The 15,765-nt window shown below is 42.5% G+C and overlaps 1 long non-coding RNA gene across 2 annotated transcripts; it reads right to left on the reverse strand.

The window, feature by feature from the left end:
• Positions 1-6,627: 6,627 nt before the first annotated feature.
• LOC110716235 lies at positions 6,628-9,978 on the reverse strand. Of its 2 annotated transcripts, XR_002510441.1 has the most exons (5): positions 9,610-9,964; positions 9,131-9,308; positions 8,036-8,429; positions 7,185-7,278; positions 6,628-6,855 (listed from the first exon to the last, which is right to left on the reverse strand). It is a non-coding gene; the product is annotated as an uncharacterized LOC110716235 (long non-coding RNA). The 2 variants fall into 2 exon arrangements; XR_002510440.1 differs by having other exon boundaries at positions 7,185-8,429; positions 9,610-9,978.
• Between the last annotated feature and the right edge of the window lie 5,787 nt (positions 9,979-15,765).

Here is a 15,765-nt window from a genome sequence, read left to right on the forward strand (position 1 = left end):
AATTGCCATTTCGGTTGAGTACCCAGCATCAAGACTTTCCATGTTTTCAAATAATCCAATCATTTTGAGAACATGCGGGCTGACTGGCTCTCCTTTCTTGAGCTTGCTCTCAAGGATCTGCCTGTGGGTTTCGAACCTTTCAGTTCGGGCTTGCTCTTGGAACATATTCTGAAGTTCAGAAATGATCTCAAAAGTAATCTCCTTTTCAAAGAAAGTCTTTTGAAGATCCGGAGACATTGTGGCCAACATGATGCATTTGACATCCCGATTGACACTCTGCCATCAGTTAAGGGCAGCCTGAGTGACCTCCTCATTGGGAGTGTCAGGCATTTCCTCATCAAGGACGTATTCCTTTTTCTCCTGCATTAGTACAATGCGGAGATTTCTTTGCCAATCAAGAAAGTTTGGCCCACTCAACTTCTCCTTATTGAGAATTGAGCGCAAAGAGAATTGGTTGTTGTTTAAGTTACTTGCAGACATGATTCTACAATTGAAAGAATTTGAAGTGAAAAACCATTCATACATCAATAAGTTGAAATTTAAAACGTTTATGCATATATTCAAACTTATTGAGCATTTTATCCACGCATTTTAAAATTGTCCCTTATGGGCGAGAATAAAATGATTCCGAGATCCCAAAGATCAAGAAATGGTTAAGCATGCTTTGGCTTGTCTTAATCATTAAATATCTTAAGGTAAGCAATCCAATTGCTAATAGCTCCAAGCTACTCTCGGTTTGATAAAATGTCGCATCTAATGCATTCTTGACATTTTATCTCTTTTGCCACGACATCTAAGGACTCCTTACTGATATCATTGAGCTTAACCAAGACAACTTGTATACCTAGTATACCTTACGTTCCTAGGGAAGTAGTGATTCCTCGCTTTGGCGTAATCCATCACGTACGCGCATTAGTTCGGTAAGTGTTGTTCTTGGAACGGCAAATTTTAGCTCAATATTATTAAGGGACCTAGGGTTTCTATGTTGGTTGATTTAAGTGAACTTAACTAATCGTCGCAACATAATAGAAATCCAAGACATGCATCTAGCAATCACATATAATAACAATATATAAGGCATAAAAATAGATGCATTTGGCAACTAGCCTGACCCCTTGAAATCTTCAATTTCCATGGGTCTTCATCTTGGCTCGTCTTCGTCGAAACGCCGTCTTGAGACATCTTGGCCAAAATGAAATAAAAGAAGCTAGCTAGAACGACTAAGATTAATCTAATAGTACAAAAATACTTAACGGTCCGCAGACCGTATTTTCTATCCTAGTCGGGCCCCACTAGTTGCCATTTTCAAAGAACCTGCTTTGAAAACAATTTTCCATTCATCCATTCACTAATTGTGAATGGCCCATGCAATTTTACGAAATACATAATTAAACACGCAAAACTAGTAACTAACTTAGGTGGTTAATCCAATTAATGCGCCTAATTAAAACTAGTCAAAGTGGTTTATTCCATTATTTCTAAACGCAAAATGCTGACGCACTTAATTAAGCTCCCACTAAATTCCGCATCCGTACTTAATTAATCCGATTAATTAAGTTGGCATAACCCATAATTTGTCAAAATTTTGCAAAATAAAAAATCGAGGTTTTTAGCCTCGTTAAAATAATTATTTAAGATTATTAAAACGACAAGATTTTCGCAAAAATCATAGCCAAAACATTAAGCAAAACCACCCAACAAAACCCTTGGTGGGTGCGCACCATGGCTGCTAGGCAGCCCATGGCATGGCGCCATGGTGCGTGGGTGAGGCTTGTTGTGCCTAGCAAGCACTGCTGCTAGCGCCAGTTGCCTGCTAGCATGCTGCGCATGCTTGCTAGCATGCTGGTGCCTGTGAGCATCTGGCCTGCTGGGCAGGCGCCTCTTGATGCTCGTGGTGCGCTGGGCTGGTGCTTGCTGCCCAGCAGCATCCCTCGCAAGCCAGCCCCAGCCACTGCCCACGCACATCAGCCATGCCTCCCCGCCACACAACAACGCACAGCCGCATCATGGCTCACCCTTGTGCGCACCACAGGCAGCCACATGTGGGCTGCTAGGCAGCCCGGCTAGCCTTGGTGGCACTTGGGTATTTTGCCTTGATTTGCGTGCTATGACTCGGGATTTTAATCTCGATTTACGTGTGACATGAATTAATTCTAAATTACATTTTAGAATTAATTTGAGGGAAAATAAAATAAAATAAAATAAAGTCTAACTTAAATAAATTTATTTTATTGGTGCACAAGCCTAAATTTATCCAAAATTTCAATTTTGAACAAAAATAGGTCAAATTTATGCTTAAAATAAAATGAGCTATGTCCAAAATTAATCTTGCCTATATGCAAATTAATAATGGATTTGACAAAAGGGAGTTGGAAAAATAAATTAACCATCCAATGATAAAATTTTCCAACTTGCATACTTGTGTAAAATACCAAGATTACATCTTCTAATATGAAGATTAATCAAATTTTACTCACAAGTAATTGAACTTAATGGATTTTAATCAACCAAATATGAAAAAATCCAAACTTTGTTCAACATGGAACTTAGGGTTAGGGTTCCAATCATTTAAACATTTAAAGATTAGAACTTTAACATTATTTGGGAACTTAAAATACAAAATCACAACAAGTTTTCACACCTTATTGCAATTTATTTGCAAAATTTGTGAAAAACAAGTTTGTGTGATAAATTGGTATATCAACTTAAGCACTAATAAACACTCCATTATTATGCTCAAGGATATTTTAAAACCAGTAGATTAGTGATGCAAATGTGCATTTAATCTAACCTTGTAATGCTTGCATTAATCAAGGCTTAAAAAGAATTAAAATTTTCATTGAAAAACGAAAAAACCCCAGAAAAATTGGGTTTCTGGTTCGAATTTGGTTTCAGGACAGCCCTTAAAGAGTTGAAACAGTTCCAGAATGCCGATTTCACCCAAAAATCACTATTTTTGAGCCAAAATCTGGGTTTGACAGCCAAACCGAAAATAAAATCGAGTTTTAAAAAATTAATTAAAACGAGCATCTAATCTAATTAGATGAACATGAACCAGAAAATTAAATTCTTTTAAAACACCTTAATTAAACAATAATTGCAAAAATTAAAAGGAGCGTGGCTCCGATACCGCCGTAGAGTTTCGTAGTGACCCGACACTACGCGGAAGGAAACCCACCAAGACCCGCCCCTTAATTAAAGCAATTAACAAACATAATAAACTTAATCAAACAAGATTAAGAACAAGAATTATACCTTTGACGCGTGCTTCGCTCCCAAAGAGCTCTTACTTCAAAATCCCGAAAAGACGAGATCTCCGACGGATCGTACCCTCGACCCGACCCGAGCGTCCTAAGTCTTGAAGGTTAGTCAAGACCCGGACAAAATAACTATGAGTTTTACGAATCAAAGGTTTACTCTTTCTTAGAGTTGCCTTTTTAATTCCACTCAAGGTTGTATTCTCAAAATCCCAACCAAGTGGGTATTTATAGAGAATGGGGACTTGAAACCCTTTTTCATGATCAATGTGGGATCATGTGCAATTTGCAATAATTTATTGAATTCCAAAATAAATAATTAGGCAAAAGCAATCACAAGCCAACAAGTGGCAAAAGGAGAGAATGGGTTAGGTGAGGACCATATCCCATGGGGGGGACCAATGCCTTGCTCCCCAAGGGAAGCTTGGTGGCTTTGGTCCCCACCTCTCCTTAAACCGCCACTTACAAGGCAGCTAGGCTGGCTGCCACCTGGTGCTGCAAGCACGCACAACCACCTAGCATGGCTGGAACACCGCGCATCACCCAGCCCAGCACTTGCGTGCTGCTAGCGAGCCACGCCTTGTGCTGGGCGCTGGGCGCTGCTACCTTGCTATCGCAGGCACACGCACACGCATGTGTGGTGCTGCTGTCTTGCTATCGCAGGCACACGCACACGCATGCGTGGCTCTCGCATAGCTAGCATAGCCATGACCAGCATACGCATGGCACCTAGCACGCCATCACCACTCGCCCATGCTCGCATAGCTACGTGCATCCAGGCCAGCACGCACGAGCGCTGTGCTTGGTGCGTGGCCTGCGATGGTGCCTAGCACTCACGCAAGGCCAGCGCTGCCTGCCAGCTAGCTGTGCTTGGTGCGTGGCCTGCGATGGTGCCTAGCACTCACGCAAGGCCAGCGCTGCCTGCCAGCTTGCTGTGCTACGGTGCACACGCACACACGCATGTGCCTAGCACTGCGATGGTGCTGTGCGTGGTGCTAGGGGGCTGCGATAGTGCCCATCCGCACCCAGGCACCCAGGCTAGCACGCTTCTAGCTGCGATGGGCTGCCTGGTGCTTGTGGGGCTTGCGATAGCTTCCATGCGCACCCAGGCACCCATGCTAGCATGCTTCTAGCTTGCGATGGGCTGCCAGGGCACGCCTAGGCTGCGATAGTGCCTAGCACACCATGGTGCGCCTAGCACACACATGGTGCGCCTAGGCTTGCGATGAGCTAGCCTAGCCTAGCTACGGCTACGCTCATACTTGTTGCTTGTGATTTTGCGAAGTTCGGTCTCGACGCCCTAGGCTCGATTTTCGACGTCTGTATTCGTAAAACTCTGTCGACTCATTAAATCCTTTCGGATTAATTCGTTGTCTCGGATCGGTGATTCGATTGGGTTCGACCCGAAGGGTTTAGTTAAGATTAAGCTGTAACATCAATTGCACATTGATATTACTGATCGGAAGCGGCCTCCACCTAGGCATTCCGATCACTTGACCTTACTGAAGAATTAGCTTTGTAATAATTCTGAACCCTCTATCGGAAGAATACACTTGTTGGAAGGACACCATTCCTTTCACCCTTTGCCCAAAGAGACTCTTTACATGTACTTAGCCGTCTCAGATCATTCTCTCATTGCTGTTCTCCTTGCTAAGAGAGACGGCAGTCAGCTCCCGGTCTATTTCATTAGCCATATGCATCGAAATGCAGAACTCCGGTACTCTATGATTGAAAAATTCGGTCTAGCCTTGTTCATGGAAGTCAAGAAGTTGAAACCTTATTTCTTGACACATTCGGTGGTAGTCTATACAGACCAACCCCTCAAGCGGCCAAATGAAAACCTTAGAGTCATCTGGTCGAATGCTCAAATGGGCTATTAAGATGCAAAGTCTTGAGATCTCTTTCGAACCAAGGAAGGCAATGAAGGGTCAGGCGTTTGCCGACTTCATTGTCAAAATGACAAGGCCAGTTGAGCCAGAAAATCTTGACCAGGTTTGGAAAGTGTATGTAGACGGGAGCTCTACTATGAACGATTGTGGTGCAGGGATTATTTGTCAGTCTCATGCAGGGGACAAGTATGAATATGCACTACGGTTCAAGTTTTAAGCCTCAAACAATGAGGCTGAGTATGAAGCCTTGCTAGCCAGCATACGCATCTGTAAGGCAGCAGGGACAAGAAAAATTAATGCCTGCTTGATTCTCAGTTGGTTGTTAGCCAATACCATGGCGACTATGAGGCCATCCATCCGGCTATGGTCAAATACTTGCAGGCGGTCAGGACGGAAGCTGGAACACTTGAAAAATTCCATTTAAGTCAAATGCCCAGGTCGGAGAACAATCAGGCAGATGCTCTGTCAAAGCTGGCGTCGTCCGCCTCTTGTGATACACCTCGGTCCGTCTTTTGGGAAGTGATGGAAAAACGAAGTATTGGAGAAGATCCCATTGGAGTTCTGGACCGAAGCTCAATCTGGACGGATGGCATCCGAGCCTATCTGCTAGACGCCACTCTGCCGGATACATGTCCAGAAATGGCTGCAATGAAAAAGCGTGCGACCAACTTTGAGATTCACAATGGAGAGCTTTTTCAAAAAGGGTTTTTTGCAACCTCTTTTGAAATTCATCACCCGAGAAAGGGGGCAAGAGATTCTGGAAGATCTACACTCAGGCTTTTGTGCCTCACACATAGGCGGCAGGTCTCTAGTAGGAAGGGTCAGGCGGCAAGGCTACTTCTGGTCCACTCTTGAGTCAGACGTCATGGAAATGATGAAGAAGTGTGACAAGTGTCAAAGATTTGGCAGACTCATACACCGTTCGGCCACTGATCTGACGACCATTCATAGCCCAATACCCACTAGTACAAAACTAACCTCAAGTAACACCCAAAAAGTGTTACAAAAAGTGGTAAAAGTGTTATTATAGACAATAGGTAACACTTTAGTGGGTGATACATCCGCCCATGTTACCTAAGGTCTTATGTAACACTTTGGATAACATATGATAACACTTTTCAAAGTGTTATTATATAACCTCTTATGTAACACTTTTTTATATCATTAGTATCATTTTAAAGTGTTACTTTTTAATTCTTAAGTAACACTTACTTATCTTTAGTAACATTTTTCAAACATATAGTATCACTTTATCCGACATTATGTATCACTTTTTCAATCTAATGTAACACTTTGTTGATTATTAGGTAACATTTTTCAATCATCTTTTGACATATAGTAGCACTTTATTCGACATTATGTATCACTTTTTGCAAGCTTATGTAACACTTTATTCATTAATAGGTAACATTTAATTATTATTATTATAAAATCACAAAATGATACGAAGTACTTCACCTGATCACCACAAGCTATATTCATTATCAGTAAAACTAAATTTAATCTTTAATTGATAAAGGTGAAGTCAAATACAAGAAAAAACCAAATAAATCAAAACTTAGTAGTACTCCATTACACTATTACTGTATACAATTAAAAAGAAAAAAACTGCACAACAGCTCCAAGGAAATAAAACTAATGGAATCAAGTTTCTCTTTATCTTCTACTAATTGCTTGAAGATTTACGAGTATCTTTGTCTTCAATTAATCTGCACAATAAGCAAAAAAACTAAAATTAAAAATCAATCAAATATACACTAAAGTTAAACATAGACATAATTAGGCCGAACAAGTGAACACAAAAAATGTATACAGAAGCCTATAATGTCAAACCTTCCAAATCTATCTTGATCATGTTAGTTCATATTGTATTACGGCCTTAGAATAGATAAATTGAGTACCATATACCAAGAGCAATGCAAGTTCATTTGTCAGCATAACATTTCAGCCCATTCATACAAATCTTATAGTGCAAAAAACAGAAGCTCAAAGAAATTGATCAACCCACACTTCAAATTAAAAGAAAGCAAATACCTACCCATCTGCAATAATGAGTAAAACATGGTATTGTCCTCCACTCTCCTCAACAATTGTCATGGCCATCTCAACTACAGGAGCAAACAATGTAGGTCCTGCCACATCGAGAGATAGATAGTGAGCCATTGAATTATCATGAAAATCTAACAATAAAAGGAAAAGGAGCCAATATAACAGAAATACTATGAGAAATTAAATTAGTTTATTTTTTTGACCGAATTTAGATTATTAGTTAAGCAGAATAATTAACTATTACTCCAATAATAGCCAATCATCCATTGTTAATCCATCCCTTCATCCTGAAACAGAGCATCTTACAATAAGGAGACTTAACCATTAACTTCAAGGCCCATGGGAGATCTGCGAGGAAGGGATAATATATAGCTCCAGCTTAAGTGATGGGAGGGTGAAAGACATGATCTTGTGAGTATCAAATGCAGCTTGAGGCACAAATTGCCAAAAGGGAACACCGGAGTAATTAATTAGGGGCATCAGTTTGCCACCAACTGCTTGACAGGGGATAGCGTATGAAGTTGGAACTGAAGTAGGATGGAAATGTAAGCTAGGACAAGAACCTACAAAGTTAATTCTCTGCTCTAACTTCTCTTTCTCTGACACTAACCTATGCTTTTCAGCGCAAAGGGCTTTCTTCTTTGCCTTCATTAGTACAAAGTGCAGATAGTTTAGACACCAATAAAGATAACTACCAGTAAGAGATTGAGGAATAAAAAAATATACGAAGTATTATTTGGTATTAAGGCTGATTTGTGAGATTATTGGCTAGCAGGTTGATGTATAATCCTCAAATTGTTCAAAGCTTACAGATCAAAGCAAATATAAAAGAGTCAGAACCTTCAATTCATTAATCTTTTCTTTTACTTCGCCATTTTGGCTGGTTAAGTTACAAGTTTCTTCATGTAATAGCTTTACTTGCCGAATAGCATCAGTTAGTATAGCGGCTTTGTCAAACTTGGGTGTTGTTCCAGACCTCAATGTTTCACTTAACTCAAGGAACCTACCAACAAAATGGTAATAAGTACATTGAGAAAAAAAAAGGCAAAATGAGATCAAAATCCCTCAAATATTAAAACTGTTCATTTAGATGATCCCTTCGTTGTTTCTCACGGCATGCTTTGGAGCTGCTGAATGCAGTGACTGATCCCAAGTTACAATTTTTAACAAGTAGCTTTTCCGGCAGCAGTCATCAAAACCATACAAACCCTCACTATAATCTTGAGTGACCGCACTGCATGGACGAAAAGAAAGCAAACTCAAACACATTGTATATGATCAACAAAAATAATCCCTAAGATACCTTAATTGAATCAGACTTCATGTGAACTAACTTATTTCCACAAAGTATTCTTACTTTGGAAAAACTAGATTTGATTCAAAGAATAGCCCAAGAGGAACAGCTCAATGGTGTAGAAGAACAGAACGACAAGATCTTTAAACTAATACAAAACTATTGCCTAAAATAAGTACATCCAAGGACCAAACAGATTAATATGATGAATAAAAGAGCAATTTATAAAAGTTAACATCCAAGGACCATGGCCTCTATAACTCAAACGATATCGTAGTTTCTAGTTAAAATACATAGCCACTAATTCATAATATAAATCAATATATTGATTACATGGTAGGACTAATTCTCCTTCAATATAACTCCTAATTCACCTCTTTGTCATACCACCTGTAGGTACCCTATTGGCATTATCATCCACTTTCCAATTGCTTAAATTAGTCATGTAACCTAACAATTGAGAGCTTGACTATAGGTAACTGATTATGCAGCCATGAGAAAGAGAGATAAACAGAGTATAACTGAGTTTTCAGATTGAAGTGAACGTTAAACTAATCAAACACATAAAATCTCAAAAATCAAGAAAAATCTAGAAAAAAAATGGGTAAATTGCAGAAAATTGGCCAATTAATCATCTTTACCCCACAAAATTAAAGCATAGAAAATGTGACAACTGATGCACGGAGTGGTGGTTTGGGCAGTAGCAGGAATAGCACGCAGCAGTAGTTTGTATATGAAACACCAAGTCTCCAATTATAACTGGCATTGCTTTGGATTTTTGCATCTCTTTCGCCCGCAATTATTTGGATTCTCGACAAGCTTATCAGGAGAAAATAATTAAATTAAAATTTGTTAGATTAGTTAACAAAAGATCAAGTTACAAGGTAAACAAATTCAGCTGAAAAACAAAAAAACTAAAATCCCAAACTCATCTAATTACTTCAACCAATTCAGATGCATGCAAAATTTAGTATGAAAATAGCGAAATTAAATATGTTAATAGGCGAATTCAACATCAATTTAAGAAATCATCAACAAGATAAGAGAAAGGGAATTGAAACTTTAATTTTAGCTACTCAAATTCATGTTGATAATGGAAGGGAGAAGAAACAGAACTAACCCCAACCCTAACTTTAAGGTGAAAGCCGCCGTGCGAGGATGGAGGCAAGGAGGTGGCAACCGCTGTCTTTGGGGGTGGCAATCGTTGTCCCTTTAACTTGGAGCATGGGGTTGTTGGGTACGTCTTCAAGTTGGAGCACGAGTTGCGGTGGAGGGAGGCTGCAATGGACGGGGGCCGGGCTACAGTGGAGCAGCAGGAGCGAGATGGGGGCAGTGGTGGAAGCCGAGGAAATCTTGGGGGAGGAAGAAAGTTAAGAGACAGCCAACAGTGAGGTTATGAGGGTCAATCTTTTAACAAGACGAAGGGTGTAGTTTTTTTTTTATTTTCTATAAAAAAATATTGGATTGAAAAAAAAAATTGATTATATCAAATTAAGTGTTACAACCAAGTGCTACCTAATATCAAAGTGTTACAATAAAGTGTTACATTATATTAAAGTGCTGCTAAAAATGTTACCTAATACTACAATGTTACAAAAGTGTTACCTAAAAATCAAACAATCATGAATTTTTTAAAGTGTTACCAAAAGGTGTTACTTAAGCCCAATTTTGTACTAGTGACCATTTGCAAATGGGGTATGGACATTCTGGGTCCATATACGCCTGCTCCAGGCGGACGGCGGTATATTCTAGTTGTCGTTGACTAATTCACCAAGTGGGTAGAAGCAGAGGCGGTCAAAAACATTAAGACAAAGGATGTCATCTCCTTCATATGGAAGAACATCATCACCCGGTTTGGGGTACCTATGTCTATGGTCTTTGACAATGACCCTTAATTCGAGACGTCTACCCTCAAGAATTGGCTGGGAGACCAAGGGATCTCTCACTATTTTGCATCAGTCGGCCGTCCCTAAGCAAACGGCCAGGTTGAAGCCTTCAACAAGCTAATCTTAGACTCCATAAAAAAGAAAATTGAAAGGGCTGGCGATTTATGGGCAGAAGAGTTAATTCATATCCTATGGCCCATCAGAACAACAGCAAAAGGGGCAACCGGCGAAACCCCATTTCTCATGGTGTACGATGCTGAAGCCGTCTTGCCTATTGAGCATTATGAGCCGACTCTTCGAGTCATGTTATATGATTAATGGACAGAAGAGTTAACTCATGTCCTATGGCCCATCAGAACAACAGCAAAAGGGGCAACCGACAAAACCCCATTTCTCATGGTGTACGGTGCTGAAGCCGTCTTGCCTATTGAGCATTATGAGCCAACTCTTCGAGTCATGTTATATGATGAAGAGGCAAACTGGGAGGCTATGCGGCTGGCATTAGACTCACTTCCAGAACGCAGGGGCAATGCCGCCTTGCGTCATGAGATATACCGTCTTAGAATGACAAGAGCCTACAACAAGAGAGTTCATAAACGACCCTTGAATGTAGGGGACTTTGTGTTACGGAAAATGGAGGCAACCGATAGAAATAAAGAAAGCTAATTATGTTAAGGCGGGGTCCTCGCCGCATCCATCTTAGGCGAAGGTAGAGCTGAGTTCATTTATGCATCCTCTGCCTATTGCTCTTGCTCCTCTCCCTCCCCTACAACCTGAGCTGGCTCCTCACCGTCTGAGGCCTCCTTGTTTGCCCATTCCTCAAACGGTTCAGGATCTGGCTTCCTTTTAGCCCTTGCGGAAAGAACAAGATTTTCATATTTGTAGGCCAAAGCCCAGATGCCATAATCAGCACCTTGATGCACAAGGTCCCATGCCATCCTCATCCGGTCCTCGCAGTCTTGTTCATTCTCCTCAATGAGGCGGCTTTGCTCAGCCTCTAGAGTTACTCCGAAGTTGGCCTGGGAAGCAGTCATCTCATCCTTCAGATAGTTGACGTCTGCTCGGAGGGTGGTGTTCTCCTTGTCGGCGCCCTCCAGAGCTTTGAGGTCCACTTGGGCATTCTTGAGAGCCGCCTCAAAATTGGTGGCTTTCAGGTTAGTCTCATCAAGAGCAGCCGTCAAACGCCTGATGGATTCCGCCAGCGTCATTAGCTTAGCTTTAGTCTCAAGGTCATTTATGGTATTCTAATACTGGGCAACGTCAGCGGACTTGTTTCGGGGTTTTTTTATGTGTCCTACGGGAGAGTTACAACATCAAGACTAGCCTCTGGACGCCTGTACCTGCAAAATAACGGAGACTCCTGTGGGTGGGAGTTCCACCTCCGACGATCAAGTTAGAACGTGTTCGGATGTAAAAAGAGTGGAAAGTAAAGGGGATCAGGCTCCTCTTTAGGAGAGAAGTGATCATCCGAATATCTTAGATAGCCTCGAAATCCGAGCCTTAGCTCTCAAGAAGTGCAATTAAAGCTAGAGTTAATGCTCAGCAATTAATGTACAAATCCTTTGTTTGGACATTCTAGAATTTTGAAAATCTTAAACTTAAGACTTTTGCCTTTGACATCTTTCTAGAGAACGACTGCCGCTTGCTAGCTGACCACCTGCTCTTACAGCCGCCAGATTTTTTCAAGCATCTTCAATCTTTTTAAATCAAAGGTAACCGCTTGTATTCTCTTGTACTTTCTCTTTGTTTGTTTTTCTTTTTGAAAATGGTTTCCTAAAAGCACATAGCATGGCCAAGGTTAGTGATCAGCCGGTCACCGGGGACGGTTGAATCTAGAACTAGGAGTGTCGACTGCCCCTTGATGGACCACCCTTTGCAAACTGCCCCAAGTCGAGCTGTCTATGTGTCTGTGTAGGACACCATGCCCAGAACTAAAAGAATTGCAAGTGTGACAAACTCAGACAGCTCCTCCTTCTATGCGCCTGTCAGTGAGTTATCTGACGTGCCGCTTGGCACCCCCAGCACCCCTAGTCATTCCATTTTAGAAGAATTAGGGGAGGAGGTCCAAAATGACATGCCGGGCTTTGTTGATCTAGCCCATCAGGCGAACGTTAGGTCCGAGAGCTCAGGCAGTGACTCTGAGTCAAGTACTTCCAGCAAATTCTCTAATGACTCTGAAGAGAGGCACTCTCGGCTAGAGACAGCGAGAGAATCCTTCTTAGTAGAATTGGGAGAAGATTGGGAGGAGCGGTCTGCTACCCGCCGAGAGCAATATGCCACCTACTATCATCATGTTCCCGCAGGCAGGCAGAAAATGACGGCGGATAAAATAGGGAGCTTCAGAGCTGACCATGTCATGGGGCATGGTTTTATCTTATGTACGCCGGATGTCGAGGACACCACAGTCTGGCCAGAGGGGTCCAGCTACGGGGACGAGTGTTTCGGCTGCTATGAGGCGGCTATTAAGGCTGGCCTAAGATTTCCTCTTCATCCGGCTGTGGAGCGAATCCTGGACGTATACCAGCTGGGCGTCTGGCAACTGGCCCCAAACTCTTGGTTCAACATCTTGGGCTATGTTGCCGGTTGTGAAATGCATAAAGTAGACCCCAGCTTTGAAGCATTCGCTCACATGCACTGCCTCAGCCAAACCCCAAAAACAAGCGGGACCGCGTGGTACCAGTTGTCTAGCCACAAGGGCTATATGATGACTTTGGGGAAGGAGAACAAGTGAAAAGATTGGAGGAACACTTTCTACATTGTCTCCAGAAAGTCAGGAATAAAAATTTTAACAGGTGGAACAGGAACCCACCTTTCCTAACAGGCGGATCTGAGTTGTCGCCTGTTCCTCGTAGAGCTAGAGAAGAGTCCTTGACAAAGGCCTCTTCAAAGTGGATATCCAAGAGAACCCCGAGACTGGGGCGAGGGAGTTCATTCCTCAAAATTATATTCCCAAGTATAATTGGCTATACGATGGGACATATCTGGCCGCATGTGGCCTTAGCGGAGAGATGCCGAGAGGTAGTTGACCGCATGTTCAAGTGTTTTGTGAAACTTGATTGATTTTGTGACAAAGTAACTCTTTGATTAATATTTTACAGATAAAGCTATGGAAAAGCTCTTGGCATCAAAGAAAGCTGCTTGTCACGTGCTGACTAATCCCCCTAGTCTTATGCACGCTAGCCCACTAATTTCCCTCCCTTGGATGCTAGTCAAGGCGTAACCCCGAAATGCTTTTTTAAGTAAGAGTGTGCAACGAAAGCTAAGAGAATGTTGAGAATACAAGAGAATATGAACTTGGAATGCTTTTGATTGCTTGAGAAAGAGGGTGTACAAGTATTTCTGAGATGCCTCCAAATGAAGGCCAAGTCCTCTATTTATAGTGCTCTAAGTATGGCCTAGAACCTTCACTAACCTCCTCAAATGGAGGGTTCTAGATCTTAGCTTTTCTAGAGTTTTCTATACATTTCTTGAGTACATTCCTCCTATGTACAAAGGCCTAGAATGTTCTATACAATTCTAGTATTTACAAAGGATTCAAGGACAACCTAAGAGGTTCTAGAAGCTTCCGGGTGCATCACGAGCCTCCTTGAGTATTCTGGAACCTTTCGGGATTCCTCTTCAAAATCTAACACCACCATGATTTTCATTGGGCCTAAAAACGGTGGGCCCCCAAATTTGGGCTCAATCGGACTTCATTCCGGCCCCCGAATGACCCATTATTGTGTTACTGTCACTTGGGTGTTCACTAGGGTGACAACACTTGAGCTAAATAAAGCTCTATAGGGGGAGGTGCTCTGCTGGGCACCAAGGGCAAGCCCCTAGGCCACGATTATTGCTTGCTGCCCAATGACCCTAGTGAGGGGTGGGATGTGTGGATCGTGACATGCTGCTCAATTCCGCTCGGCCATCCTGGGCAAGCGGCCTACTGGAGAGTCGCATGCTTTACAGGCGCCCAAGGTGAACTTCTCTTTCATTTGTTTAAGACAAAATATATTTGTTGTCGCCTGCTCCTCATCCTGTGATTTTTGTTGCAGAACGACTCAAACAAACCCTCTCACTTACAGCCGGATCCGAAGATTCGGAAGCAGGCGGCTAGTGATGTGAGCACTCTTGGAAGATCCAGGAAGCATGTGGCCTCGAGGCTAGGGAAGAACCCACCTCCAAAATCTCCAGCCGTCCCTGAGGGTAGTCAGCTTGAGAAAGAGAAAAGGAAGGAGAAGGAGGCGGCTGCTGAAGGTATTAAAGACCTGTTTCCTTTGCCTTACCCTTTGAGGGTCAAATTCAATCAGCAGTCGTCTAGTACCTCTGAAAGCAGTTGGTCTATTGGCCGAATTTACACCAAGTACTTAAAAAATGTTGAATGTGCAGATGCTTCTCAGAGGCCGGATCTTGTACAAATGGCCAAGTCCATGCTGAAAGCCGTCTCCCTTGAGGACAGGGAGGTGGTTAGAGGAGTCGGCACCCCTAACCTGGATGCCATCCTTGCTCTTCTTGCTGAGGTATACTTGTAAAGATTTTCTATTTCTGGTTTATATAACTTGTCAGCCGCTTGTAACTGATGTCTGTTTTTTGGCTGAGTGCAGTCTATGTTGCGAGTACACGGTCTTCGCAGGCCCATCAACGAGAAGACCAAGGAGGTAAAAGTTGCGAATGCTCGCTCCGCCTCTTCTCATGATAAGGCCATGTTTTAGATTGCCCAAAATGAAATATAGACGACTGACATACTATATTCACAGGCGACCGCCAACCTGCAGGTCAAGGATGACTTGGACGCTGCGAAGAAACGGGTCTCTGAGCTGGAACAGCAGGTCAAAGACCTCAAGGCCAAGCTCGAGCCTCTTCAAGAGACGGAGAAGGAAGCAGATGACCTCCGAACTCGGGTGGACAAACTGTAGCAGCGACTGGCTAACCAGGAAACCCAGCTTGCCAAAAAATACACTTCTAGGGCCTACGTGGAGAAGCAGGCCTTGGTCAAGGACATGATGGATGACTGCAATATCATCATGGAGATGACCTGGACGACTCTTTTCCCGGACGCCAGCTATGACGGCTGGAAGAGTAAGTTTTCTGCCTGCACCTAGGAATATATAATGACAAAATCATGAACGCTGGTGAAGAGGATGAGAGCGAGTCGTCTTATTCCGCATCCGAGGGTCGGATTAGGATCATCAGAAGGACGGGGAGGATACTGAAAAAGAACAGCAGGCGGCTGAGGACCAAAAGGATGCGGCTGCTGATACTGAACAAACCCCTCCTGCTACTTAAGCTTTCCCTTTTTTATATCAACTTTTCTTCGGCTTACGTGCTGCTTGTTTTGTATCATTACCCGACCAAGGGGTCGAGGTTTATTGACAATTTTAACTTTTTTGTCGGTCTTCTAGCCGACTGTT

This window comes from Chenopodium quinoa, unplaced genomic scaffold, assembly GCF_001683475.1.
Source record: "Chenopodium quinoa cultivar QQ74 unplaced genomic scaffold, ASM168347v1, whole genome shotgun sequence".
In the NCBI taxonomy this organism is placed as follows: Eukaryota; Viridiplantae; Streptophyta; class Magnoliopsida; order Caryophyllales; family Amaranthaceae; genus Chenopodium; species Chenopodium quinoa.